Below are 23725 nucleotides of genomic sequence, written 5' to 3' on the forward strand. Positions count from 1 at the left end.
AAAGAAAACAGCTCATCATGTGCCATACGTTGCACTGAATGTTTTATACATCAGTACTCATTATCTACTGCATATTTACACAATCCCCTAATAGTAACTATTATACACCATTTTTTAAAATTAATTTATTTATTTTAATCGGAGGCTAATTACTTTACAATATTGTAGTGGTTTTTGCCATACATTGATATTAATCAGCCATGGGTGCACATGTGTTCCCCATCCTGAACCCTTCTCCCACCTCCCTCCCCCATCCTATCCCTCAGGGTCATCCCAGTGCACCAGCCCTGAGCACCCTATCTCATGCATTGAACCTGGATTGGCAATCTATTTCACATATGGTAATATACATGTTTCAATGCGATGGAAATGGACATTAGAAGATGTAACATGAATAACCCAAGGCAAGATTGTAGATCAGGCATTTGACACCAAGATTTATGCTTTTGAGTTTGAGTTTCCAAGGCAAAGGCAAAGTTGATAGTTGTTTTCTTAGGAAATAACTAGAAAAAGCAACAAAATATGAGAAACGGAACAGGCAGAGGACTGAGCACTTTAGATGATATAATACATGGATATAGTAGCAAAGGTTTCAGTTATGAATGCAGAAACCATGCCAAATATAATAAAAGCACAGCAACCTCCTGTATCCACTGAAATTGCTTGCACAGTTCCTATTTTAACAGAGTACTAGGTAACAGAAGGCTAAAGGATACATCAAGTAAAGAATGTATCATTTAATGTGAAGTTAAAATCAAAGCAAACCTATTATTATTGATTACACCTGTCAGTCAGATTGAATTTTTTTTTTTTAATTTTTCCGTTTGGAGCTCTGAAACATGAAGATAAATAGCATTTAAAATTTGTTCAGTGGTGTGGGTTCCTTACAGTGAAATAAGGAAAACAAAAGTAACATTTCCTAATTTGTATTCATTGAAAACATTTCTTTGTATTTACTCCTCCAGACATCTAATGAATACCTTCATGTTCTTACTAGGTTTTTTTATATGATGTACTTTGCAGAGACTAACAATTGAAAAAAAAAATATCTAGAAGGAAGATGAAATAAAGGAGGCACTAAAGTCTAAAGTTCCTGTTTTTAAATCCTAATGAAGGTACACACTGTAGATGTAGTATTTTCCATCATTTAAAAAAAATTAAAAAATCTTTTCTGTGCTTTTAACCATTTATGATATTAGACAATATAGCTTACTAGAGATTTCTCAATAAGTTACTCCTGCTGATACTTTAATTTACTGTGAAAATTCTATGTATAGTTTCTTTATACCATCTTGGCCCCATTTTCCTGATGAAAAAATATTATTAAAGTTGGCAGATCTTGACAAATACCATATGATATCACTCATATGTGGAATCTAAAATATGACACAAATGAACATATCTACAAAACAGAAACAGACTTACAGACACAGAGAACAGACTTTTGGTTGCTGAACGGGGTAGGGGGGAGGGAATGAGAATTGCAGATGCAAACTAATATACAGGATAAATAAAAACAAGGTCCTATTATATAATACAGGTAACTGTATTTAGTATCCTATGATAAATCATAATGGAAAAGAATATGAAAAAACATATATATGTATAACTGGATTACTTTGCTGTACAGCAGGAAATAACACAATATTGTAAATCAACTGTACCTCAGTAAAATAAAAAGTTGGCAGACCTTGATTCTACTAAATAGAATTTCCCTAGTCCATAAATTTACAACTATTTAAAGGCAGAGAACTTTGAGAGTATGATTTTCCTTGTTTAATAGCACCTGACTAGCTAACATATGAAATGTAATGATCAGTATGCATTTACATGGAAAAGAGTCCAATCTCGAACATTAACACTTAACACTTATGAATGGCCACTGGTTCCCATTAGAAAAAATATTGTGGTAAATAACAGATTTCATTTTGAGGTGGAGAGGAAGGGATCTCAGCAGAAGAAATTGGTAATTTACATAAAATTGTTGGAAAGTGAATGGGAAAGTATGTTGGGAACTTTAAAAATGTATGCAGTCATAGTCTGTCTAAAAAGTGAGACTGAAGCAGTTCATTCCCTGTCAGTTTCAAACATTTATGGTAATACCAAGAGTAAATCCAGAGAAGGCAATGGCAACCCACTCCAGTACTCTTGCCTGGAGAACCCTTGGACAGAGGAGCCTGGTGGGCTGCCATCCATGGGGTCTCTAGGAGTCGGACACGACTGAGCGACTTCACTTTCACTTTTCACTTTCATGCATTGGAGAAGGAAATGGCAACCCACTCCAATATTCTTGCCTGGAGAATCCCAGGGACGGGGGAGCCTGGTGGGCTGCCATCTATGGGGTCACACAGAGTTGGACACGACTGAAGCGACTTAGCAGCAGCAGCAGCAGCAAGAGTAAATCTGTACTATTTTATAAATGTTAGGATTAGTGAGGGCATCATTGAGTATTAGAGACAGAAAGTAAGAAAAATGTTGCTTTATTTGAAAAATATTTCAATTTTACTAATTTTTTTTTTTAATCTGAAGTTCATACTTTAATCTCCTCCTTAAGAACATCAACCAGGTTCATCAAATACTACTCTCATTATTACTACTACTACCATTACTGAAAGACAGAAGGACACTGTGGGACCCTCCTAAGTATAAATCTTTTCTGTGTCTCCTATTTCTTGTTTATAGGATATAGACTTCTTTTAGCCTCTTTGACCTTCTCTGAGTTCCAAAGGGCAGATTCAAAAAGCTGCTTATCAAGTAAGGGAGGGAATGCAGAAACAAAGGGGGAGAAGTCAAGCAATGACAGTGCTGACATTGGGAAGGGTCCTGGTTCCTTGTTAAGGAATATACATAACAATGCCTTTAAGTTCTTCTGTAGAAACTAAGCCACCCACCCAGGTGGCACACCTCACCACCATCAGAAGAAAGACTGCATGCAGTAAAGGAAGATTCTGACCCCCCTCCACTCTCCAAATGATTCTCCCTTTAAAAGCTTTCATGGTTGAGCAGAATCTTTGGAGCTGCTTTCTGGACATGAGTCCACCTTCCCCCTAAGTTGCTGACCTCTTGAATAGAGAGACCTTTCTTTTTCCAACCAGCACTTGCCTCTCAAGTATTGGCTTTTGAGTGGCAAGTAGCTAAATTTGAGTTTGGTAATACTACTGCTACTACTTCTAATAAAAGTACATTGTTGATTTCTTATGTAAGTCTTATATTGAGTAAACAGAACTCTTGAGGTGCAATTACAAACACATTTTTTTGTCTCCCAATATTTCTATCTCAAACTCATTCTGTGAAAATGAGTTCTTCTACCTCTATGTAAAATGCACAGAAATCCCCACAGTATTTTTGATCATGATCAGAATGATAAAGATATTTTTAAAAATTTAGTATTATTATGTTTTAGTTTTCAATTAATTTAACAGTACTATTTCTAAGTACTAAAAAGATCTCAACTCATCAAGAGCTGAATTGTATAGGTTGATAGGAAATTATGTGCAAGGAATTATGTGCAATATTATTTCTAATATTTCTAATTTTTAAACATTTCCTTGGGTTTCTATTTTCTGTCTATTTAACTTTTCAAAATTTCTCTATTAAGTTTATGTTACCAAAAGCACAGAACTTTATTACTTGTGTTGAATTTTATCTACCTTGTGACTTATGATCCCATGCCAACACCAAGAGAAAAAGTAATTTATGAAACCTAAAACTTATCCCATTTCACAATGAAGAGAACATTAAACATGACTGGCAGTGGCATTTTTATCAGAAGTTTGCATTTCATTGACCTTTCACCATTAAAGCATAGTCTCATTTAAAATGCACTTGTAAGATTTGCCCACCCATGTGAGTGGTCAGACTTTCCACCTGAGAGCACTTTTCAAACCACAGTGCAAGAAAATGATGCCTGCGTTAAGGCAGTGGTCTTGCTGAACTGAGCCAGCAGAGATTACACTTCAGGGCTACCGAAATGACTAGAATTTCAGAGAGGGAGAAGCTGTGTAAAAAGGAGCCTCAGAACTCTGATTGAGGGTTTCTCGCATGTCACTGACTGAGGACTGAGGGTTCTGCGCTGATATCTAACATGAGATTAGAGAGGCTGTTATGAAACTAACAGCTCAATGGAGATATGTAAAACATACTGAAAAAGTAAAATATATTGAAACCAAGCAAGATCCTGAGGGGTCCTCCCGGGTAAAAAAGCCTTTCTGAGTACCCCCATTTCTTCTTTGTGGGGAAAATATTTTCAGCCTTAGTCTTTGAGCATGAACAGCCCATTCTCTGTTTGGCCCTTGCAATAAACCTTTCTCTGCTCAAACTCTGACACTTCTGCTTGGTTAGCCTCACTGTACGCAGGGCACACAAACATGGGTTCCACAACAATGTGAGAACTGTAAACACAATGAATGACGGTAAATGGAAAATATTGATATTATTGTTAGGGAAAAGTGTTAGGCGCTCAGTCTCAGTCATGTCCAACTCTTTTCGACCCCATGGACTTTAGCCCACCAGAAACCTCTGCCCATGAGATTTTCCAGGCAAGAATACTGGAGTGGGTTGCCATTCCCTTCTCCAGGGGATCATCCCAACCCAGGGATAGAACTCAAGTCTCCCACATTGCAGGCTGATTCTTTACCATCTGAGCCACCAGGGAAGCCTAGTATTCACATTTTAGAGTAACTGGTAAAATATTCATTTTAATCACACTTTAGTGAATTAGGAATGTATACTGTAATGCCATTAGAGCATTACATTGGTTAAAAAGTAAAAAGAGAAAGAAAACAGAATACAAAAAATATTCAATTTAAACAAAAAAATCAAGAAAAGAAAACATAAGAGATAGAAAGCAAAGATAATAAACTTAAACCCAATTATACTAATAATTACATTAAATGTAAATGAACTAAACAATTCAACCTAAGTCAGAGATTTTCAGGCTGAATAAAAGAAACTATATAGTTTCTACAAGAAATATACTTTAAGCCAACATTTATTACATACCTATGATGTATGGAGTACTCTGCAACACATTTACATCACAAAAAAGGTATATTAACATTATCACTCAGAGAATGTAAAATTCAGCTGGGAACCAGGTAAAGGGAAAATATGATTTAGAACACATGAAGCAATTAAACCAATTAAATTTTTCTTGAATGTCAGACACTGAGTACTTTTTGCAATTCCCTAATGACAAATGATGTTGAGCATCTTTTCATATGCTTCTATGCTATCTGTATATCTCGTTTGATGAAGCATCTTTTTAGAACTTTGCCCATTTAATAATCAGGTTGTTTGCTTTTTTATTGTTGAGTTTTAAGAGTTATTTATAACAGTTGCTTTTTTAATTTTAATAATATTTTGATGCCTACTGGAGAAACTCACAGTAAGCACAGCCTTCTGCTCTGTAACTACATGGTGTTGTTTTTTTTGCATCATTAATAGCTTAATATTGTGCACCTACCACCAAGAAACTTCTAGTAGTACTTCAGTATGTACTAACATTATTTTAATTGCTAGTCACTCAATTATGAAGTACTAAACTCCTGGCCTCTTCTAATAAATGTTCACTTCTCCACCGAGGAAATACTGTTTAGCCTATACAATTTTGGCTGAACAGGTACTCAGCCAATGTGGTACTCAGGTACCACATACTTCCAGCCAAACAGCCCTGAAAAAGAAAAAAAGCACATTAGAATTAAGGTTTGTGTCTGCAGCAATCATAGGAGATTTTTTTCTGTAAGAAAGAAAGGTTTACAAATGGAGCACGAGGCTATTCACCAAGTAGCTCTTCAGCTACACATAATCCATATTTTGATGAGTTCAGATTTTACAAGCCACCAAATAATACGTTAAACTGCTTCACTTTTTATCCACATCCTTGTATGTCATTCTTGTTTCAAACTGCTAAAAGTGAAGGAGAAAAACACAGCAGTCACTTTTCTAAAATTTAGCTTCTTTTTCTGGTCTGTGAGAGACTGCAGGAACTTTTCTAGGCCTCTTTAACAAAGTGTAAAAGGCAGAACAGCAATGTTGTTAGAAGTCTAGGCTCTGAGTCAGATTGCTTGGACTCTTACCAGCTATATGACACTTAAGTAGTTGTAGTCTTAAGAAAATTCTTTAAGTTTTTTGTATCTCAGTTTCCTACTTCTAAAATGGAGATAATAATGGAATCTACTTAACAGAACTAATAAGAGAATTAAATTATTTAACACTTTGTCATAGGAAGAGAACACCACTCACTATCAGAAATGGAAAAGCTGAATAATGTATTTTATCAAAAAATGAGGAAGGTCTATGCTGGTCAGATACACACTCGATGAGTAAAGCAAACTGTTGAATTTTTTTAGGATATTTGAGAAATTCTTGATTAGAGGATGCTTTAGTTTCTGAGGTAAGAGCTATTAACACCAGCCTTGGAAGTGTGGTTTGTGTTGTCTGGGTAAGAGTCAGTATCAACTTTAAAAATGTATTCAGATGTACACACTGCTATATTTAAAATGGATAACTAACAAGGACCTATACTGTATGGCACAGGGAACACTGCTCAGCATTCTGTAATAATCTAATTGGGGAAATAATTTGAAAAAGAATACATACATGTATATGTATAACTGAATCACTTTGCTATACACCTGAAACTATCATAACATCAACTATGCTCCAAAATAAAATTAAAAAAAAAAATTTTAATAAATTCACTAGGATAAGTCTACCAACAACTGGCTAACTTTGAAGGTGTAAGATTGCTACTAGTTGGCTGGCTTTCAAAGAAATGTTAACTGAAACAAATTGTCATTTATTGATTAAATAAGTTTAAAAACAGTTTTCATATTTACTTGTTACCATGGTTAGGCTGTCCATTTTTTCCCACAAGCTTGAGGAATTATTCGTTACTTAGAAGCCATGTACACAGAAAGCACTCAATGAACAATAGCTACCGTTATGTGGTATTTCTAACTTGATTTGGTTAATAAAATAGTTGGAGACAATCCATCTTTAGCATATTTTTACTTCCAGGTCGCAAATTTCTAATTACATAGGTAGAAGTGAAGAATTAGGAACCTGACTTAGACTCTTCCAACATTTTAAGAAGGGTAGTAGTCCCACACATTGATACAGCTACAGGTATTGTGAAGAAGTGCATGGCTATACAAATGAATGAGCAGAAAAGAGATGGAATATTAGCCTGGGTAAGCAGTATTATGGATTAGAACATGTCATACCATATGTATGTGATATCTTCTACATGTACTTTATGAGAAGACCAGGGAAGTGATTTCCTTTAGTCTCCATATACAATGTGGTTATTCTAAACTTATCCAAAGGAAGGGATTCTATGAAGCCAGAACCAAGTTAAAGCTAAAGAGCAAATATTGAAGCTAAATATACTGCCCATACTAATATGTACACTCTATTGCATATATTTGACATTTAATTGTATTCTAGTTTGTATTTAGCATTTAATATTTATTATAAACTTCATTCTATGAATCATGTACAAATTGAGGCTTTCTTTGTCTTGTTTTCAATGTTGCAAGAGCACTTGATATAATACTTTGTGGGCTAAAATGTGAAATTAAGCAGAGGGAAGTTAACTAAACTTTGTTACTGTTGTGGTTGTTCAGTCACTAAGTTGTGTCCAACTCTTTGTGATCCCCTGGACTGTAGCACGCCAGGCTTCCCTTTCCTTCAGTATCTTCCAGAGTTTGCTCAAATTCATGTCCATTGAGTCAATGATGCTATCCAACCAACTCGTCCTCTGTTGAGTCCTTCTGCTCCTGCTCGCAATCTTTCCCAGCATCAGAGTCTTTCCCAGTGAGTCAGCTCTTCACATTAGGAACCCAAAGTATTAGAGCTTCAACTTCAGCATCAGTCCTCTAGGACAGACCGGTTTGATCTTGCAGTCCAAGGGACTCTCCGGAGTCTTCTCCAGCACCACAGTGCAAAAGGATCAATTCTTTGGTGCTCAGCCTTCTTTATGGTCCAATTCTGACATCTGTACATGACTACTGGAAAAATCATAGCTTTGACTGTACAGATCTTATTTGGTGAAGTGCTATCTCTGCTTTTTCATATGCTGTCTAAGTTTGTCATAGCTTTCCCTCCAAGGAGCAAGTGTCTTTTAATTTCATGGCTACAGACACAGTCCGCAGTGATTTTAGAGCACAAGAAAATAAAATCTGTCACTGTTTCCAATTTTTCCTCTTCTATTTGCCATATAGTTATCTTAGTTTTCTTTAGCATATTCCAAATTCCTTATAGTTCCTTGTACAAACTAAAGCATTATTTCTGTCTTGTTGTTATTCTTTCAATTCAAATATTGAAATGCATTCTATGTATCTCTTTCAAAAGTTTTCATTAATCATCATGTGTTCATCTGTGTCAGTCATGTCAGACTCTTTGCAACCCCATGGACCATAGTTTGCCAGGCTCCTCTGTCGATGGGATTTTCCCCGGCAAGAATACTGGAGTTGGTTGCCATGCCCTCCTCTTGGGGATCTTCCCTACTCTGGGATTGAACCTGTGTCTCCTGAGACTCGTGTATTGGCAAGCAGGTTCTTTACCTGCTGAGCCACCCAGAAAGCCTACGTTAATCATCACATAACTACTAAATTGTCCACAAATATTTCTAATTTTTAAATAGTAAGAAAGTTAAACTCATGTGGATAGAGTTGATCTAATAAATTACATAAATCTGAAAAAACTTCAGATTTTTTTCTCTTAATGTTATAAGGAAATGTATGCCTTTTATTTATTTATTTTTTGGAAGAAACTTCTTTGAAGAATTTCTTTAAAAAATAGGGGCTTCCGAGAAGGGAGGGGCTAAGATGGCGGAGGAATAGGACGGGGAGACCACTCTCTCCTCCACAAATTTATCGAAAGAACATCTGAACGCTGACCAAACTTCACGAAACTACTTCTGAAGGCTGGCTGAGGACGTCAGGCTTTCACAAAAACTGCGCATTATCTTCAAAAGAGGTAGGAGAAATTATAAAAGATAAAAAGAGAGACAAAAGAGTTAGGGACGGAGACCCGTCCCGGGGAGGGAGTCGTAAAAGAGGAGGAATTTCCAAGCACCAGGAAACCCTCTCACCGGCGGGTGTGGGGGAGGATTTTTTTTCTCGGAGGGCAACGTAACTGGGAGGGAAAAAATAAATAAAATCCACAGATTACGTGGCTAAAGCAACTTCCAGCAAAGAACCCCAGACGCTCGCATCATCCGCCACCAGCAAGTGGGGGCTGAACGGAGAGGAGCGGGCGGCATTGCCTAGGGTAAGGACCGGGCCCGAGTGCCCCGAGGGCAATCTGAGGGAGCTAACGTGAGATAGTAACCTAAACTGTGGGACAGCGAGAGAGAGAGAGAACTATCCCGCGAAAAGCCCAACTCTAAGGCACTGCCGGCCCGCTCACAGAACAAAGGACTGAGCGATACCAGAGGAGAGCTAGCCGGCTGCGGACCGCCCCATCCCCCGCCGGACACAGCGGGCAGGCGGGGCCCGCCAGAGCCGGAAAGGGGCATACTCGGCTCCAGAGAGGGCACCCCCTACCAAACTGCAAACAGGCTCCCAGTTTCTAAGCAAAGACTGCCTGAGATCCCAGAGGGTCGACAGCCGCCGGGAGGGTCGCAGCCAGAGACCAGCTCCCCAGAACCGACACAAAGCACACCGGAGCCGGGCGCGCGCGTAAACCGAGGCGGGGACCAGGGAGGTGATAAGCCGCACCGCCCCAACAGGGGACAGCGCCCTCGCCAAACTCCTGGCCGCCTGGGCAGCTCCGACCGGGAACGGCACAAGCCGCGGGCGAAACCGAGTCTGCGCCTTTGTGGAGTAACCAGGAGCCTGAACCTGAGCGGCTTAGACCTGGGAAGTGCACGCAGCTCAGGGCCCGCTCCCCGGCCGAGTAACCTGAAGCCTGAGCAGGGTAGACGGGGAAAGCACACACGCCGTGAGCGGGGGCGAACCCAGTGCGGCCGAGACACTGCGAGCTTACCACACACACGCCAGAATTGCAGTGTTCCTTCCTCCCCACAGCACGATTGAACAAGCGAACCTAAAGAGATCACCTCCACCGCTTTGTTGCAGGGCGGAAATTAGATACTGAAGAGATCTCCAAACAGAAGCCAAATAAACAGAGGGAAGCGCTTTGGAAGGGACAGGCCAACAGATTAAGATCCCTGTAGTTAATACCGACTGCATTAAAAAGGACCTATAGATCTTGAAAAGTATAAGCAGGAATAAGGATCTATCTAAAACTGAGCAGATCCCACACTGCTCACAACAGCTCCAGAGAAAGTCCGGGATATATATATTTTTTACTATTATTATTATTTTTTTTTTTAATTTTTTTTTAATTAAAAAAAATTTTTTTTTTCTCTTCTTTCCTTTTTCTTCAAGTCCTCTATTACACCTTTAACTTTCATTTTCATAACCCACTATTAACTTGCAAAAAAAAAAAAAAACCTATTTTTGAAGCAAACTACATACATATATCTTATACCTTTTGTGTTTTCTTTTTTTTTAATTTTTTTTCCTGTTCTACATTTTTTTACTGTTTCTTTTTTTACTGTTTTACTGTTTTTTTTCTTTTTACACTGTTTCCTTTTTTCTTTTTTTTTTTTTTTTTTTAGATTGTAAGTTTTATAAGAGTCTGACCTCTACTCTAGATTTTTAATCTTTGTTTTACATATTTGATATCAACTTTGTACATTTAAGAACCCAATCTTTAGGACCCATTTTTACTCAGGAGTGTGATCACTGGCCTGATCACTCTCTCCCCCTATTGATGCTCTTTCTTCTCCCCCAGGGAACCTCTATCTCCCACCCTCCTCCTTCTCTTCTCAACTCAATTCTGTGAATCTCTGAGGGTGTTCTGGGTACCGGAGAACACTTTAGGAACAGGATACTGCCCAGATCTCTCTCTCCCCTCTTAATTCCTCCCTTTCTACTCATGCTCACCTCTGTTACCTTCCTCCCCCCTCTCTATGTATCTCTGTGAATCACTCTGAGGGTTCCAAACTGTGGAAAGCACAGAGGGAAGTGCTTACTGGCTAGATTGCTCTCTCCACATTTGAATTCCCCTCTTCCCCTCCTGGTCACCTCAACCCACCCCCCCCACCTCATCTCTCCATGTAACTCAGTGAACCTTTCTGGGTATCCCTCACTGTGGAGAATCTTTTCACCATTAACCTAAAAGTTTTATTATTGAGGCTGTATGGAAGGAGAAGTCTTGAGGCTACTGCAAGAATAAGACTGAAAACCAGGGGAAACATTAATTAATAAGAGACCATCCAATAGCCTCCATAAATTCACTGAAACCAAGCTCCACCCAAGAGACAATAAGTTCCAGAGCAAGACATACCACGCAAATTCTCCAGCAACGCAGGAACATAGACCTGAGCATCAATATACAGGCTGCCCAGAGGCACACCAAATCCATAGACATCTCAAAAATTAATACTGGTCACTCCATTACACTCTAGAGAGCAGAAATCCAGCTCCACCTACAGAACACCGACACAAGCTCCCCCAACCAGGAAACCTTGACAAGCCACCTGTCCAACCCCAACCGCAGTGAGGAACCTCCACAACAAAGAGGAACTTCATACTACCAGAATACAGAAGGGCCACGCCTAACACAGCAATCTAAACAAGATGAAAAGGCAGAGAAATACTCAGCAAGTAAAGGAAAATGAGAAATGCCCACAAAGCCAAACAAAAGAGGAGGAGATAGGGACTCTATCTGAAAAAGAATTTAGAATAAGGATAATAAAAATGATCCAAAATCTTGAAAGCAAAATGGAGTTACAGATAAATAGCCTGGAGACAAAGATTGAGAAGATGCAAGAAATGTTTATCAAGGACTTAGAAGAAATAAAAAGGAATCAATATAGAATGAATAATGAAATAAAGGAGATAAAAGACACTCTGGAGGGAACCAACAGTAGAATAACGGAGGCAGAAGATAGGATAAGTGAGGTAGAAGATAGAATGATGGAAATAAACGAAGCAGAGAGGAAAAAAGAAAAAAGAATCAAAAGAAATGAGGAAAACCTCCGGGACCTCTGGGACAATATGAAACGCCCCAACATTCGAATCATAGGAGTCCCAGAAGAAGAAGATAAAAGGAAAGGCCATGAAAAAATACTCGAGGAGATAATAGTTGAGAATTTCCCTAAATTGAGGAAAGAAATAGTCACAGAAGTCCAAGAAACCCAGAGAGTTCCAAACAGGATAAACCCAAGGCGAAACACCCCAAGACACATATTAATCAAATTAACAAAGATCAAACACAAAGAACAAATATTAAAAGCAGCAAGGGAAAAACAACAAATAACACACAAGGGGATCCCCATAAGGATAACAGCTGATCTTTCAATAGAAACCCTTCAGGCTAGAAGGGAATGGCAGGACATACTTAAAGTAATGAAAGAGAATAATCTACAACCCAGATTACTGTACCCAGCAAGGATCTCATTCAGATATGAAGGAGAATTCAAAAGCTTTACAGACGAGCAAGAGCTGAGGGAATTCAGCACCACCAAACCAGCTCTCCAGCAAATGCTAAAGGATCTTCTCTAAACAGGAAACACAGAAAGGATGTTTCAACACGAACTCAAAACAACAAAGTAAATGGCAACGGGATCATACTTATCAATAATTACCTTAAATGTAAATGGGTTGAATGCCCCAACCAAAAGACAAAGGGTTGCTGAATGGATACAAAAACAAGACCCCTATATATGCTGTCTACAAGAGACCCACCTCAAAACTAGGGACACACACAGGCTGAAAGTGAAAGGATGGAAAAACATATTCCATGCAAACGGAGACCAAAAGAAAGCAGGAGTCGCAATACTCATTTCAGATAAAATAGACTTTAAAATAAAGGATGTGAAAAGGGACAAAGAAGGACACTACATAAAGATCAAAGGATCAATTCAAGAAGAAGACGTAACAATCATAAATATATATGCACCCAACATAGGAGCACCACAATATATAAGGCAAATACTAACAAGTATGAAAGGGGAAATTAACAATAACACAATAATAGTGGGAGACTTTAATACTCCACTCACGCATATGGATAGATCAACTAAACAGAAAATTAACAAGGAAACACAAACTTTAAATGATACAATAGACAAATTAGATTTAATTGATATTTACAGGAGTTTCCACCCCAAAACAATCAATTTTACCTTTTTCTCAAGTGCACATGGAACTTTCTCCAGGATAGATCACATCCTGGGCCATAAATCTAGCCTTGGTAAATTCAAAAAAATTGAAATCATCCCAGCCATCTTCTCTGACCACAATGCAGTAAGATTAGACCTCAATTACAGGAAAAAAACTATTAAAAGTTCCAACATATGGAGGCTAAACAACACGCTTCTGAATAACCAACAAATCACAGAAGAAATCAAAAAAGAAATAAAATTATGCATAGAAACGAATGAAAATGAAAACACAACAACCCAAAACCTATGGGACACTGTAAAAGCAATACTAAGGGGAAGGTTCATAGCAATACAGGCGTACCTCAAGAAACAAGAAAAAAATCAAATAAATCAACTAACTCTACACCTAAAGCAACTAGAGAAGGAAGAAATGAAAAACCCCAGGGTCAATAGAAGGAAAGAAATCTTAAAAATTAGGGCAGAAATAAATGCAAAAGAAACAAAAGAGACCATAGCAAAAATAAACAAAACTAAAAGCTGGTTTTTCGAGAAGATAAACAAAATTGATAAGCCATTAGCCAGACTCATCAAGAAACAAAGGGAGAAGAATCAGATCAACAAAATTAGAAATGAAAATGGAGAGATCACAACAGACTCCACAGAAATACAAAGGATCATAAGAGACTACTACCAACAGCTATATGCCAATAAAATGGACAACTTGGAAGAAATGGACAAATTCTTAGAAAAGTATAACTTTCCAAAACTGAACCAGGAAGAAATAGAAGATCTTAACAGACCCATCACAAGCACAGAAATCGAAACTGTAATCAGAAATCTTCCAGCAAACAAAAGCCCAGGACCAGACGGCTTCACAGCGGAATTCTACCAAAAATTTAGAGAAGAGCTAACACCTATCCTACTCAAACTCTTCCAGAAAATTGCAGAAGATGGTAAACTTCCAAACTCATTCTATGAGGCCACCATCACCCTAATTCCAAAACCAGACAAAGATGTCACAGAAAAGGAAAACTACAGGCCAATATCACTGATGAACATAGATGCAAAAATCCTTAATAAAATTCTAGCAAACAGAATCCAACATCATATTAAAAAGATCATACATCATGACCAAGTGGGCTTTATCCCAGGAATGCAAGGTTTTTTTAACATCCGCAAATCAATCAATGTAATACACCACATTAACAAATTGAAAGAAAAAAACCATATGGTTATCTCAATAGATGCAGAAAAAGCCTTTGACAAAATTCAGCATCCATTTATGATTAAAACCCTCCAGAAAGCAGGAATAGAAGGAACATATCTCAACATAATAAAAGCTATATATGACAAACCCACAGCAAACATTATCCTCAATGGTGAAAAATTGAAAGCATTTCCCCTAAAGTCAGGAACAAGGCAAGGATGCCCACTTTCACCACTACTATTCAACATAGTTTTGGAAGTTTTGGCCACAGCAATCAGAGCTGAAAAAGAAATAAAAGGAATACAGATAGGAAAAGAAGAAGTAAAACTCTCACTGTTTGCAGATGACATGATCCTCTACATAGAAAACCCTAAAGACTCTACTAGAAAATTACTAGAGTTGATCAATGAATATAGTAAAGTTGCAGGATATAAAATTAACACACAGAAATCCCTTGCATTCCTATACTCCAATAATGAGAAAACAGAAAGAGAAATTAAGGAAACAATACCATTCACCATTGCATCAAAAAGAATAAAATACTTAGGAATATATCTACCTAAAGAAACAAAAGACTTATATATAGAAAACTATAAAACACTGATGAAAGAAATCAAAGAGGACACAAGCAGATGGAGAAATATACCGTGTTCATGGATTGGAAGAATTAATATAGTGAAAATGAGTATTCTACCCAAAGCAATCTACAGATTCAATGCAATCCCTATCAAGCTACCAATGGTATTTTTCACAGAACTAGAACAAATCATCTCACAATTTGTATGGAAATATAAGAAACCTCGAATAGCCAAAGCAATCTTAAGGAAGAAGAATGGAACTGGAGGAATCAACCTGCCTGACTTCAGGCTCTACTACAAAGCCACAGTCATCAAGACAGTATGGTATTGGCACAAAGATAGAAATATAGATCAATGGAACAAAATAGAAAGCCCAGAGATAAACCCACGCACATATGGACACCTTATCTTCGACAAAGGAGGCAAGAATATACAATGGAGAAAAGACAATCTCTTTAACAAGTGGTGCTGGGAAAACTGGTCAACCACTTGTAAAAGAATGAAACTAGAACACTTCCTAACACCGTACACAAAAATAAACTCAAAATGGATTAAAGATCTAAACGTAAGACCAGAAACAATAAAACTCCTAGAGGAAAACATAGGCAAAACACTCTCCGACATAAATCACAGCAGGATCCTCCATGACCCACCTCCCAGAATATTGGAAATAAAAGCAAAAATAAACAAATGGGACCTAATTAAAATTAAAAGCTTTTGCACAACAAAGGAAACTATAAACAAGGTGAAAAGACAGCCTTCAGAATGGGAGAAAATAATAGCAAATGAAGCAACAGACAAACAATTAATCTCAAAAATATACAAGCAACTTCTGCAGCTGAATTCCCAAAAAATAAACGACCCAATCAAAAAAAGGGCCAAAGAACTAAACAGACATTTCTCCAAAGAAGACATACAGATGGCTAACAAACACATGAAAAGATGCTCAACATCACTCATTATTAGAGAAATGCAAATCAAAACCTCAATGAGGTATCATTTCACACCAGTCAGAATGGCTGCTATCCAAAAGTCTACAAGCAATAAATGCTGGAGAGGGTGTGGAGAAAAGGGAACCCTCTTACACTGTTGGTGGGAATGCAAACTAGTACAGCCACTATGGAGAACAGTGTGGAGATTCCTTAAAAAACTGGGAATAGAACTGCCATATGACCCAGCAATCCCACTGCTGGGCATATACACCGAGGAGACCAGAATTGAAAGAGACGCGTGTACCCCAATGTTCATCGCAGCACTGTTTACAATAGCCAGGACATGGAAGCAACCTAGATGTCCATCAGCAGACGAATGGATAAGGAAGCTGTGGTACATATACACAATGGAATATTACTCAGCCATTAAAAAAAATACATTTGAATCGGTTCTACTGAGATGGATGAAACTGGAGCCCATTATACAGAGTGAAGTAAGCCAGAAAGAAAAACAACAATACAGTATACTAATGCATATATATGGAATTTGAAAGATGGTAACGATAACCCTATATGCGAGACAGAATAAGAGACACAGACGCATGGAACAATTTTATGGACTCTGAGGGAGAAGGTGAGGGTGGGACGTTCTGGGAGAATGGCATTGAGACATGTGTATTGTCATATGTGAAACAGAGCACCATTCCATGTTCGATGCATGTGACAAGGGCTCAGGGCCGGGGCAATGGGATGATCCAGAAGGATGGGATGGGGAGGGAGGTGGGTGGGGGGTCCGGGAAGGGGAACACATGTAAACCCATGGCTGATTCTTGTCAATGTATGGCAAAAACTATTACAATATTGTAAAGTAATTAGCCCCCAACTAAAATAAATAAATTTATTAAAAAAAAAAAAAATAGGGGCTTCCATTTGTTTTGCACAATGATATGTATAAAATTACAATTTGATATCACAAGTTGTTAGTCATGCATAAATAATTCAACAATATTATAAAAAAGAGAAATATCTTGACTCTGCAATATAAAGCAATTCTAAATAACCTTCCCCATTAACATATGTGTACGTGATGAGTGATAATGAATGTCTAAGGTGATGAAACATAACTATGATGTAGTGAGGTGTTGTCAAGATTTTTTTTAATTTCCAATTAGTGTTTAGAGAGCTTTCACTACAATGTCATCAGCTTCACAGGCCTGTGTGAAGGCATTTTCACTGTTGACGAAATCATGAAAATATCATGTCTTTCCAAGACTTACAGAAAGTGAGAAATGTAATGCTGCATGCCGAATTTTTCAGGATGGTAAATGGCATTTTAAAAAATTAACTTTTGTCCCACTGACTTTGCATTACCATCACTGTTGCTCATCAGAAAGGTGGCACTTAATGAGAGAAAATATTTTTCCTGTACTAAATTTAACATGTATGCTGCGTTGTTAAATTTAGATGTTACTAATTTATAGATAAATGTTGGCTTGCCCCAACATGGAAACAATATGAAGAGTTGGCATCTAATAGGTCAAGAAGAATATCTTTCATTTCAGATTAGCTAGATATTAACTGTGTCTCTAGAGTTCAAAAGCTTGGCCAGGTAGTTAAATATCCCTGATTCCTCAAAAGGTGTAACCACAAACCAGCCTTACAGAGAGAAAATAAAGGTAAAATATCTCTTACTTACCAAAGGAATAATACCATTGCTATGTATATATTAATATTTCCCTTTAATCCAAGATATTAATCAAATATATAAAAATGACTGGGGAAAACAATCTGACAAAACATTTCATCTTAATTTTATTTCAGCAATTATATTTTAATTGCTATGACCAACCTAGAAAACATATTAAAAAGCAAAGACATTGCTTTGCCAACAAAGGTCTGTCTGGTCAAAGCTATGGTTTTTCTAGTAGTTATGTATGGATGTGAGTGTTGGACTGTAAAGAAAGCTGAGTGCTGAAGAATTGATGCTTTTGAACTGTGGTGCTGGAGAAGACTCTTGAGAGTCCTTTGGACTGCAAGGAGATCCAACCAGTCCATCCTAAAGAAGATCAGTCCTGGGTGTTCATTGGAAGGACTGATGTTGAAGCTGAAACTCCAATACTTTGGCCACCTGATGTGAAGAACTAACTCTTTGGAAAAGAACCTGATGCTAGGAAAGACTGAAGGCAGGAACAGAAAGGGATGACAAAGGATGAGATGGTTGGATGGCATCACCAACTCAATGGACATGAGTTTGAGCAAGTTCTGGGAGTTGGTGATGGACAGGGAAGTCTGGCGTGTTGCAGTCCATGGGGTTGCAAAGAGTCAGACACGACTATGCAACTGAACTGACTGAAGGTATAGGGCTTTATTTCTTAGTCTAAATATATGAATTTTGCCTCTAACCCTAATTTAATCTCCATTCCCTTTGCTACACTGCTTAGCTAAATGCTGAATATCTAAATGATTAGTTTTTCTTTAAGAATAAAATATGATTTAATGTTCAACTTGAACATGTTAACAACAACAACAACAAAAGGGGGGACCTCATTAGAAATAAGTTTACATCTATTTTAAAGAGTACACTAAATCTTTCAACCAGTAAGTATATACAGTTGCTCAGATATGCTTAGCAGGGAAATACATGTGACAGGCAGTCCTTTATTTCTCAGAGGTTATACAATAGAAAGTAAGAACAAATATATACAGATGAAATATAGCTCGGCAATAATGCAAAAGAGTATATTGCTACTCAACAAATAAAAAGATATATAATTCTTAAATACTAAAATTTCCTTAAGTAGACTAGAAAGGCAACAAAATAGAAAGGAAGGAACAGGAACATGCTCAAATCACAATTTTGCCTCCAACTAGTTAGTTAACCTTTCTGGAACTCAATTTCTTGTGTACAATGCCAAGATGTGTTTACATAGTTTTTAAGATTACTTTCAGCTTGAACAATTGATAAATTGGAGCTGGGAAACTAAAAGAAAAAGCTGTGTAAAGAAGTTAGGATTTCATCTGAGTCATGAAAATTAAGAAAGATATGATTAGGGAGAAGAAATAATGGGAAATAGGAACACTATGAACTCAAAGCTGAATATGCCATGGTCAGGAGATGATGACAAGCTGGGCTAGAAGGAAAATGAAGCTGGATTGATAGAGAAAGACTGGAAGAGGTTACACACCATGATAAGGGTTTGAACTTTTCCCTAAACTATACAGGAACATGGAGCAGGGCAATAATAAAATATATATCTTAATAATATTAATCATATGTAATGGGTTGGTTGAAGAGAGGAAGGACCAGGAAACACATGAAAAGTCAGTTACATCTGTCGGGATATAAAAAACTGGACTAAGGTGACAGAAATAAGAATAAAGAGAAAGCTCTGATAGAAAATATTTAAGAAAGAATATGTAGGGTCTGGTGACTCGGAGTTATTGAAAGACAACGAAAAGCCAAATATACCTCCAAGATTTTTTTTGGGGGGGGGGATGTGCATGAAAAAAGGGTAATGAAAGTAAGGAAATGGCAAAAATTAACTTAGGGAAGAAAGGGAGGCTGGAGTGTCATCAAAAATCATGAATCTTCATTTAGCTAACAATCTCTGTCCCTATAGAATATATCACTCTAAAAAAGGACTTGGAAAAACTTGAGCTTTAGAAGTTAGGGGGTAACTGTGGCAATTCTGAGGCGTCTTGGCAGAGAAACAAAGCCAAACAAGGAGTTGTAGTATCTTCAGCAAATTTCGACCTAAACATTGAAAAGACATTCTTAATGTTTTCCCTTGAACCACAATAAGGTATTTTTTCCAGTATAAAACCTCTTTTGACAACAATACTGGTAAAGTTCATTAATTTAAATCATTTTTTCATGAGCATTTTCACCATAAAATAAAAGTATCAAGTTAAAACTTGGCTTGTAGCAAACCACTTACTCTATATAGCATGTATTTTGTTAAGCTAAAATAAATCTACATAATTAAGTTTACTAGCAACTTGTGCCATTATATTTTGTCAAAACCAAGAGGTGACATGCAATTAAACTTACTTGGCTTTGTAACTTTTTCTGTTAAAATGGGTCTCTTAAACATGTCACTGGCAACTCTTCTCAGAAGCAAGATTGCGAGCTTGTAAAAGCAAATGCATACTTGAGAAAATGGTATATGAGAGCACAGAATCTAAATACTTAGTCTTAATGAAACTCAGTCAGTCTTTACCAGGTAGGCTTTATTCAATACAGGATCATGAATGCAATTATATTCTCTAATTATGACACTTAAGTGATCCCCTTAGTCAAGAAGGCCTCTGAGTTAGGGATCTTATCAGCATAAATGAACAAAATTTTAACACTTGTAATGCAGCTATAATGACAATTTTTTACATGGATGCCCCAAAATATAAAAAGGACAGTGAGATTTTTCTAGGGAAGTGAGTGTTCTCTGTCAGGACTTATTCTACTAAATAGAATAGGTCTTGTAACCTCCTTTTACGTCTTTTGCTTCCATACAACACAATTCTAAGCACAATTCTAAATACACAGTGATTATCCAGTATTTGGACTTTCCTGGTGGCTAAGACGGTAAAGAATCTACCTGCAATGTGGGAGACCTGGGTTCGATCCCTGGATTGAGAAGATCCCTGGAGGAGGGCATGGCAACCCATTCCCATATTCTTGCCTGGAGAATCCCCATGGACAGAAGAGTCTGGTGGGCTACAGTCCATGGGGTCAAAAAGAATCAGACACGACTGAGCAACCAAGCACAGCACAACACCCAGCATTCAATATTTACTTTGCAATTTGTGACCTTTTGGGATTTTGTCTCTTTGGCATTGCCCTCTTTTTACATCCCGGGCTAAGCAATGAATCCACAGTAGGTAAGTAGGTACCAAAGATATATATATTTTTTGTATTTTTATTAATTTTACCGGAGTATAGTTGCTTTACAATGTTGTGTTAGTTTCTTGCTGTGCAGGAAAGTAAATCAGTCATAGGTAAACATATATCCATGCTTTTTTAGATTTCTTTCCCTTTTAGGTCACCACAGAGTACTGAGCAGAGTTCCCTGTGGTATTCAGTAGTTTCTCATTGCTTGCTCAGTTGATTCAGTCGTGTCTGACTCTTTGCAACCCCATGGACTGTAGCCCACCAGGCTCCTCTGTCTGTGGTATTTTCCAGGCAAGAATATTGGAGTGGATTGCCATTTCCTTCTCATTAGTTATCTATCTTTGATTATTAGTTATCTATATTTCACTTTGATGCACTGGAGAAGGAAATGGCAACCCACTCCAGTGTTCTTGCCTGGAGAATCCCAGGGATGGGGGAGCCTGGTGGGCTGCTGTCTATGGGGTCGCATAGAGTCAGACACGACTGAAGCAACTTAGCAGCAGTTATCTATCTTATACATAAATAGTGTATATATGTCAGTCCCAATCTCCCAATTCATTCCAAACCCCCTTCCCACCTTAGTAACCATAAGTTTGTTCTCTGTATCTGTGACTCTTATTTCTCCTTTGCAAATAAGTTCATCTCTACGATTCTTCTAGATTCCGCATATGAGTGATATGACATGATATTTGTTTTTCTCTTTCTGCCTTACTTCATTCTGCATAACAGTCTCTAGGTCCATCCATGTCTCTGCAAATGTTACTAGTTCATTCCTCTTTTTGACTGAGCAATATTCTATTGTATCTATGTGCCACATCTTTTTTATCCATTCCTCTATTCATGGACATTTAGGTTGCTTCCATGTGCTGGCTATTGTAAGTAGTGCTGCAATTAACATTAGAGTGTCTCCATCCTTTCAAATTATGGTTTTCCAGACACATGCATAGGACTGGGACTGCTGGGTCATATGGTAGCTCTACTTTAGTTTTTTAAGGAACCTCCAAACTGTTCTCCATAGGGTTGTACCAATTTATATTCTCACAGTGTAAGACAGTTAGTTCCCTTTTCTCCACACCCTCTCCAGCATTTATTGTGTTTAGAATTTTTGATGATGGCCATTCTGACTAGTGTGAGATGATACCTCAATGTAGCTGATCTTCATTTCTCTCATAATTAGTGATGTTGAGCATTTTTTCATGTGTTTGTAGGCTATCTATATCTCTTCTTTAGAGAAAGGACTATTTAGGTCTTCCAACCACTTTTTGATTGGGTTGTTGGGTTTTTTTTCGATTGAGTTGCATGAGTTGTTTGCATATTTGAGAGACTAATCCTTTGTTGCATGCTTCATTTGCAAATATTTTCTCCCATCCTGATGGTTGTCTTTTCATTTTGTTTATGGTCTCCTTTGCTATGCAAAAGCTTTTAAGTTTAATTAGGTCCCATTTGTTTATTTTTGTTTTTATTTTCATACTCTAGGTTGTGGATAGAAAAAGATCTCGCTGTGATTTATGTTAGAGAGTGTTCTGCCTGTATTTTCCTCTAAGAATTTTACAGTATCCGTCCTTACAGTCAGGGCTTTAAGCCATTTTGAGTTTATTTTTATGTATAGTATTAGGGAGTGTTCTAATTTCATTCTTTTGTATGTTTGTTGTTGTTTAGTCACCAGATTGTGTCCGACTCTTTGTGAGTCATGGACTGCAGCCAGCCAGGTTCCTCTGTTCATGTGATTTTCCAGGCAAGAAAACTGGAGTGGGTTGCAATTGCCTCCTCCAGAGGATCTTCATAACCCAGGGACTGAACCTGCATCTCCTGCACTGGCAGGCAGATTCTTTACCACTGAGCCACCTGGGAAGCCCTCTTTTGAATGCAGTTCTCCAGTTTTCACAGTACCACATATTGAAGAGACTGCCTTTTTTCCACTGTATATTCTTGCCTTCTTTGTCATAGATTAGGTGACCATAGTTGCATAGGTTTCTCTCTGGACTTCCTATCATGTTCCATTGATCTATATTTCTGTTTTTGAGTCATTATCATATCATCTTTATTACTGTTGTTTTGTAATATAGTCTGAAGTCAGTGAGCCTAATAACTCCAGCTCCATTCTTCTTTCTCAACATTGCTTTTGCTTTTCGGGGTTTTTTGTGATTCCATACAAAATTAAAACTTGTTGTTCTAATTCTATGAAAAATGTCCTTGGTAATTTGATAGGGCTTGCATTGAATCTGTAGATTACTTTGAGTAGTATAGTCATTTTCACAATAATGATTCTCCCAGTCCAAGAACAAGGTATGTCTCTCTGTGTTATCTTTGATTTCTTTCATCAGTATCTTGTAGTTTTCTGAGTACATGTCTTTTGCCTCCTTAAGTAAGTTTATTCCTAGATATTTTATTCTTTTCGATGCAATGGTAAATGGGATTATTTACTTAATCTTGCTTTCTGACCTTTCATAGTGTATACAGATGCAAGAGATTTTTACATGTTAATTTTGTAACCTGCAACTTCACTAAATTTACTAATGAACTCTAATAGTTTTCTAATAGCATCTTTAGGATTTTCTATGTATAGTAACATGTCATTTGCAAAAAGTGACAGTTTAACTTTTTCTTTTCCAATTTGCATTTCCTATTTTTGTTTTACTTATCTGATAGATGTGGCTAGGACTTCCAAAACTCTGTTGAATAAAAATGGTAAGAGTGGACATCCTTTTCTTGTTCCTCATCTTAGAGGAAATGATTCCACATTTTCACCATTGAGTATGATGTCAACTGTAGGTTTACTGTTTATGGCCTTTATTATGTTGAGGTAAGTTTCCTCTAAGTCCACTTTCCAGGTAGTTTTTAATCATAAATGGGTGCTGAATTTTGTTAAAAGCTTTTTCTGCATATATGGAGATGATCAAATATTTTTGTCTTCAGTTTGTTAATGTGGTGGATGAC

General features: G+C 37.4%; 1 long non-coding RNA gene across 1 annotated transcript in view; it reads right to left on the minus strand.

The window, feature by feature from the left end:
- LOC145507308 (uncharacterized) overlaps nucleotides 1-23725 on the minus strand; it is a 443470-nt gene that overhangs the window by 329035 nt on the left and 90710 nt on the right. The window lies entirely within an intron of this gene.

The sequence above is a fragment of the Giraffa tippelskirchi genome, chromosome 5 (genome assembly GCF_054371585.1).
Source record: "Giraffa tippelskirchi isolate mGirTip1 chromosome 5, T2T-mGirTip1v1.2.pri, whole genome shotgun sequence".
Classification (NCBI taxonomy): Eukaryota; Metazoa; Chordata; class Mammalia; order Artiodactyla; family Giraffidae; genus Giraffa; species Giraffa tippelskirchi.